Genomic DNA, 7,889 nt, shown 5'->3' on the forward strand with positions numbered 1-7,889 from the left:
AGGATTAGCTACTCCCTGTAAATAGCTATATTCTCTTTAGACCTTGATTCAACTTCAACAAAATCATGAAAGATTTTCTACTCTTTTGGCTTTGTAAAACCAAGGCGGGTGTAGCTAAGGGATAAAAGATTCACAACTTGATGCTACATTGATATTTTCACTCATTCCATGACATTCTACAATAATATTTCATCCCTTATAGCAGATTGGTCACAATTTTTCTTAGATCTATAGATAATTTTGGGCGAAAGAAACTAAGACTCAGAGGTTAAATGTAAATGAGTGCTAACTACTCATGAAATTCTTCAAACATTTAAGGTAGAATTGATATTGATTTTTAGATGTTTTCTTTATATCTATCTATTATCTCTCCATATGTTGACTGAAATAGTTGATCAGTGCCTTATCCATTGGGATTCAGAGTTTACCTAATTTTCTTGACCCAATTGACTATATTACAATCAATATAATCAACAATTCTCTCTATAACTCATTCTTACATAAATCCTTCCTAATGCCAGGATATCCTATCAAATTTATTGAAGCATTTACTCAATTCACTAAATCAACAATAATAACAAATTGACATAAAACTTATCCTTGTTGCATTAAATTGAACAAGCTTTACTCACACAATCTCAAAATAACCATTCACTAAAAGTGGAGACAAGATTTAGAGAGAAAAGACAATGGGGACAGTTCATCTTTGCATTAATCTTCTTTGAAAATTATATCACATTGGGAGATACTCAGAACAACTCAAAATAAGACACCATGATCATGGAAAATTAATGTATTCTTAGAATTTGCACAAAAAATACATCAGAGAGTTCATATCAAGAAAAATTGGACCGCACAAAGCTCAGTAAAACTAAAATTTTACAAATCACCCAAACCCCCCTTCTAGCCTTGGAATCTCACTTACATAGTATGAGATGTAATAAGCTCCATGCATAGAAGACCTTGACAATTGTCCTTAAGATAGAAAAATATTTACATTGTTACCATCACAAATTTTTTTTTGGTGCAACATAATGTTTTCATCATGAATATTCTTTTGTGGGGACCATTTTTTGCTACACCTTTTAGTACTAAGGATTTCATAATTGGCTTCAATGTTGCTACAGCTCCTTAGAAGATGTAGTTAATGAAACTACACATGATGGGCTTGGCTCAGATGTCTGCAATGTTACTTCAACTCAATAGTCTCCATCCATGTCATCACATATTGACAAAACTACAATTACATCTGATTCTTTTGTTTCCATATTTTTAGTTTGGACCTCAATTTTGGTAGCTAAAGTTGGTTGTTGGTTCTTGTCCTCTTTTTCTTGTATTAATGTATCAATTATTTTAATTTCCTCTTGATCATCATCAGTCTCATCAAGTTCTAACTATTCAGCATGGACGAAATCTTCCATCCACTTGTCAAAAAGTGTGTCATCTGGCCAATTAAAGCTTAGAATATCCCACTACTTTTTAATTACATATTCTCTAACTTTTTCAATTTCAGCAAAATCTTTCCTCAAAGAATCATAAAATAATTGCACCTTTACAACTTCTTCAGTTGTAGCTATCCACCATGCATTTCCTTTCTCATTATGACCTTATTCATTCAAAGGTAAAATAAGTTATTCAATTCTTGGGCCCATTCCTCTTTATTTTTCAATTTATTCCTTTTGTCTATGGCATGTGGGAAGAGTTCAAAATTAATACTCTTATATTTTTCTAGGTAATTAATGATCCTCTTTTGTAATTCAACTCTTTTATCATCAAATTATGATAGATCATTGGCCATATCATAAGTTTTTTCTATATATTCACAAGATAAATTGATGATAGAAAAACATAGAAGAGTAACACCTTTGCTTCTTTTACTCCATTTGTTGATGATTGGCTTCAAAGATTCATCATTTGCCTTTATTTCATCCCACATAATTATTTTTGTTGTTAGTTTCTCATATAATGATGGCCAGTAAATTTTATTAACTAAATAAATGAGAGCTTTCCTCATCTTATCCTCATATTGAATATTTGGTTCCACATGTAGTGCCCATAGTTTACTCTTCTTCCTCAAATTCTTTAGTAGTATAGAATTTTGGCCTTTGTGGAGTATCTAGAATTTTAACATGAGAATTGGATTTAAAAGGCTCCACTAGTGGATATGAATAAGTAATTTGGGGCTTGCTAGATTCTCCCACTTTTCTCTTTCCTAATTGCTTATCTATTTGGGCTGCCTGAGTCTCTAACTGATGCATCTTGTTTCCTCTCTCTTCATATGCCTTTAATATTTCTTCAAACTTGGCATTTAGCTCTAGGAATTTACCTTTATACTTTTAAGCAACTACCACCCCAAAGTCCATAATCTCTCTAGTCATTTTAGACACTTTCTCACTATTTACCTCATCTACTCTATACACCATGAGGCAACCTGCATGCTCAACACTTGAAACTTCTTGTAGCCTAGTTTTGTCTCTCTTTTCAATAGACAATATTACCAATTCTTGGTGATCATCATAGTATTTCAAACCTCTATGTGCCTATAAGATTTCTTCCTCAGTTTTATACTAAGTATCTTTTTCTTTTCCAATGGAATAAAAAATCATAGCATTAGCTATGTCCCACTCGAGTAAAATTAAAACTCCTGAGTCCTTTAGTAATTTCCTACCCCCCTTAGGGGTTAATTGTGAAAATTTCTCCATGGAGTTAGCTTTAACTTCTTTCTCAATTTTAGAGTCTAGTTTATCAGGTTGCTCTGCTTTTATTAATTTGCACTTACTCTCAAAATTACCAATATTTTTTCTCCACAAAAACTAGGCAAAGGCTCTAGTTTTTACAAATTTTTTTGGGAAGCCTGTGCAATCATAGGGTCTATCTCCTTACTCTATAGTCTGCAATAGTAAGATCAAAAGATGGCATAGGAGGCTCTTTAGGTACTCCTCCTTCAATATTAGTAGTTGTAATCACAATGTCCCCTTCCCCTCCAATTTGCCTCAATTGTTCTCTCAAAGATGCTTAATCATCTATTTTGAGTGGAGTCTAGAATGGTGAATATTCTTCCACATGAGAAGATGAACCCTGCTTTATTCTCTACTTCTTAGGGACATGCGTGTCAAGAGAGCTTCCAGACCTTGGCCTCTTGTATGAAGGAACTTATTGTATGTTCTAGGCCACTACATACTCAACCTTTTTCTGTAATGTGTATTGCCCTGGGGTCACAATCATTTTGCTGGCCACTCTTCTCTCCACCTCAATAACCTTGTCTAGGTATGCTTTTGTTATGATTTCTTTCTTCTCATTTAGTGTTTACATGATCCCAACAAAGTTATTCATTAACATATCTATCTTCATGCCCCAATATCTCTTATCCACTAAGGGATCATATTTTGGCTCAAAAGCATTTATGAAGTCCAAGACTTTACTATAAACTATCCACTTTTCTTTTCTAACCTCTTGCTCTTGCAATGAGAACTTATTTCTAATTATGTCCTCAAGAAAATATATAGTTTGTATCTAAACCTTAGCCTTATTCCTTTCTCTAAGGAGGTCATAGAATCCCTCTGAATCAACCAAACGGGCATGGGATTGTGCCATATAATATTTATCTAAAAATTTTCCCAGTTTTCTCCATCAATTCTTAACAAACACAAAATCATGAATGAGAATAACTATTGGGAAGAAAGTACATTTGCATTTTCCTAGCAAATCCCTCTCCTCAACTGATCTAATTTTCCATAATAATTTAGTAATCCCCACCTTCAAATTTACTTGGTATGGTAGCACATGTGGTTTTCCTAAAAAACCATAAAATCTAAAAATAGTAGAGACATCATATGGAATGATATCTCCCCAATTATGGCCTACCAACAGTCCTTTACCATGATATTTAGGTCTTATCAATTCTTATAAGGATTGTGGTATCCTAGGACTATCTCCTATTAACAACAATCTCAGCCTTAAGGAAAAATACCTGTCAAATCTAACAAAGTTGACATTAGTTACCTCCTACGTCATGTCTGCACTCCATAATTGAACTAAGAGTCTTTCTCCATCTCTTTCTAATTCTAGTTTCATCTCTTTGGAGAAAAAAGTAACTCCTTTATACAAGCATATACACATTAACATTGAATATCAACAAAAGGGCCTATTAACTTTAGCCTGTGCTATTTCACTTAAACCATTGTGAATCTCTTCAGCCAAGAAAGAAGAAAAATCAAGAATTGAACTCATTCCATACTAAATTTTTTGAGCAACAATAAGAACAATAGAGCCTAGGATGTTATCTTTTTCATCCATACCAAATATTTTGCAAAGAGAGAAATATAAGGCTTGTACCCTAGGATTCACTTTTTTCAACAAGGGATTGAGGGTATTTTGTGTGACTAAGGGAAATGATCCAATTTCAAAATTTTTTTGCTGCAATGAACCTCCCCTTAGATATACCCTTTGTGCATCATAGCTGGCTTCAAGGTCCTCCACGTCAATCTTTTCATTAACAACATGATTGGGGTTCAACTTGAATACCTCTCTGATCAGTTTGGGGGAAACCCTAAAAAGGTTATCCCCTACATGGTTCTTTACCACCCTATTAATTGGATCATGTTTCTTGGCCATATCTACTAGTAGGTCACCATCAAATAAAACTCTAGGGATAATCAATTTACCTATGTCAAATTCTCAAAGATTACTTAGTGGAGTATCCAATTTTCTTTTTGCAAACCACTTCTTAAAAAGTTCTAGACCTCCCATAGACACTTTTGCATCCCTCGACCAATTTTATTTGTCATAGAAACCCTCACTAACCAATAACCTAGGGCTTTTTAGAATTAATTCTCTTCCTCTAGCTAATTCATTCATTGATAGTGACATTTGTTCTAGAAAGTTACCATGAATTGCCCTTTTCATATAATCTACTTTTCCAAAAAAAATCCTTGCATGGAGGTATTTTTACAATTTACCCTAATACAATCACAATTTCTTGCTTCTGAGAAGTTCAAATGACTTACTTGCCTTTTCTTACTTTTTCACCTTTGTAATTCACTCTGTAGATTGTTGAGAACCTTGAAAAATTCTTGCCCTAGCTTTGGAAATACTTGCACTATGATAATTTTGTGATCTTATGGCTCAATAATGGTGAATTCAAAATTTTACTGTAGCATTAAGCTCACACGAAGCAACATTGATTAGAATTAATATTCCAACAATCAAAAATTTATGCCATGTCATGAAATTTGAATTTCAACTATTGATGATCAAGAATCAGATGACTTATTTTAAAATTAAAAAACTACATTAATTCCTTTTTAGAAATTTCCACGTATTAATAGGGAGCATTCCCACATTTCTTAAAATCAAAGCACTTTCACAAAGTGGTGAAGCACAGATAGTCGATCTTCCAAAGATTGATGATTATGAAAATCCTTAAAACTTTATAACTATAGCTTTAAAAACTATGGGCCCATGACACAATCATTTTCTAGCTTAGCAACACATGGACTATCCCACCAATTAACATGTTCCATATCACCATGATTTTCCATGCTGGCATGACGAGAGAAATTTCTTAGCAATTGATCCCACTTGTCCACATGGAAAGTAGGTGCTTCCCTACTTCAACTAAAGTTCAGTCAATTTTTTTGTGGGAATGAATTGTCCCTTGATCTTCCCAGGGTCAATGACATACACAAATCATGCCTTTTTAATCCAGTCAGTAAAGTCAACCAGTAAATGCATTGCCTTTTTCCAACATGTTTTGACAGTTGCCAATTGTACATACCACATTACCATCTCTTAAAAACTTGTGGGCCTAGACCTCATCAAATACTACATGTCAAGCAAGAACTTTATTACATTAGATAAACTCTGTGCATCTTCATGAAGCATTAATATGCCCACCATTGATCTTCCCAAGATCAACAACTCAATAATATAATACTAAAGATGGTCCTACTACTCAATGAAACCAATTAAATCACTTGAAATTTAAATGTGCTCTAAGAACTTCTAACAAATTTAGGCTTTTGCAACATAGTAATTGAGTTGACCTCATCAAATGCTACATTTCAAGCAGGTGCTTGCCCACATTCCATAAACTTTGAGCAACTTTATCTTGTAGGCATACGCTCATCGTTGATCTTCCAAAGATCAATGGTTGGTAGAAACAAACCATTGTGGTTAAGATGCTTTGGAAGGTATTAAGGAAATAAAAAGGTGAAACCACAATTAGGAAAAGGGTTTGCAATAAATAATTTTTTCTTTAAATTTTTAGATAAGTAAAATAGAAAATAAACATGGGAAAAATAAAAATGAAAACTTAGGATAAATATTTCCCATGTATTTTAAAATATTACTATCCAAGATTTTGAGAACTTAGGCATAATAACAAAGATTTATGAAATTTGAAAGATTCATCTAGGGTTTTAAAAAATTTCACAATTTTAAACATAGAATTAGGGTTTTTCACTATAGGGTGTAACAAAATTATAAAGGGTGAAAAACTAGGCCAACATGATCTCGAAGAAGGCTGCAATCACTAATGTGCTATGCTTTTGCAATTTCTGAACTAGTAAATGAAAAGGTATAACTCATGGAATTTTTTTGCTTTTAAAATATTATTTTTCTTCATTGAGTATGTCTTCATAATTATTACTTGTTACCTTTGTAGCTTAAATCAAAGAAACAATTGGAGGCATTTTCACTTCAACTTGTGTGCTTAGCCATTTGGAAGAAGGCTTTGCATGTGTGCTACAATTGGGCTGCCTCTGCTACAAAAGGGAGTTTGTCTCCTGACATAATTGACAATAATGAATTTTGTAATAGAAGTTACATTACTACATGAACATCAAAATAATAAAACTTTCATGGAGCAGCAACAACTTGCTCACAAATGGAAAGGAAGTTCCTCACAATAGTTGAACATGCTAAAAGGCTTGCACCTTGGGATGGTAAAATGAATCACATTTCTCCTAATTATTTTTTCCTATTAATCAACATGCTAGACAAGTTTCATGCAATTCTTAGGAACACATATCTATATTATTTTAGCATATGAAATCTTTGTAGTTATAAACTAGCCTATGCATAATTGGAATAAATTTTGAAACCAATGTTTCCAAGATTTGTTCATGTATTTTGGGCAAAAGGCAATGTAGAGATGCCTAATGCAATAGAAAGTATATTTTAGGAAGCTCTTTCCCTAGGAAGAAAGGGTGTTGTAAGTAGCAATATTGACTCTTTAATTATCAACAATATGTTTTACCTTTTTATTAAATGACATAGAAGAATACATCAACACAAATTTTATCTTAACAAATTTAGTATATAAGCATCTACTTTTATTGATTAAACTATTACAATTAAAAGTAGACTAAAATATTTTGTAAAAAATATTCATTTGGTTGGGTCTCAATATATTAACGATCTTGTGATTGTTGTATTTATTTTTAGGTGGAGCAATTGATGAGCAATGCAAATGAGGCTGCAAATCTCTATTCAAAATCTGCAACACTAATCCACTTTATCTTGCTCGAGGCAACCTCTTTAACACTTAACAAAACCTTCTTGCTCAATACATATGATCAACATCAACTTCACTATTATATTGATGTTTTGACTTTTAGACAAAATTAATGCAGTATGAAGTTCATGAGCATACCACGTCTTGAAGGTCTGCAAAGTGTCTGAACTACGAGCCCTTTATACAAAGATTTTTTGTAGGGATATTATGATTTAACTGATTTGCATAAGGAAGTTATAAATCTATAACCAACCTCACTCCAACATATTTGGTGTGTTGTCTCTAATATAACCAATTCATATAAGATTGTACCCCAAGTTTTCAAGGCTTCATTGGATTTCATTGTCTATTCCATAATTCCTTGGGAAAAAAC

The 7,889-nt window shown here is 32.9% G+C and overlaps 1 pseudogene; it reads left to right on the forward strand.

The window, feature by feature from the left end:
- The window catches only part of LOC149557024 (serine/threonine-protein kinase ATG1c-like), a 20,417-nt pseudogene extending 12,734 nt beyond the window's left edge, over positions 1 to 7,683 (forward strand).
- The last annotated feature ends 206 nt before the right edge of the window (positions 7,684 to 7,889 follow it).

This window comes from Cupressus sempervirens, chromosome 5 (assembly GCF_028749045.1).
Source record: "Cupressus sempervirens isolate cs-2001-9-10 chromosome 5, ASM2874904v1, whole genome shotgun sequence".
Classification (NCBI taxonomy): domain Eukaryota; kingdom Viridiplantae; phylum Streptophyta; class Pinopsida; order Cupressales; family Cupressaceae; genus Cupressus; species Cupressus sempervirens.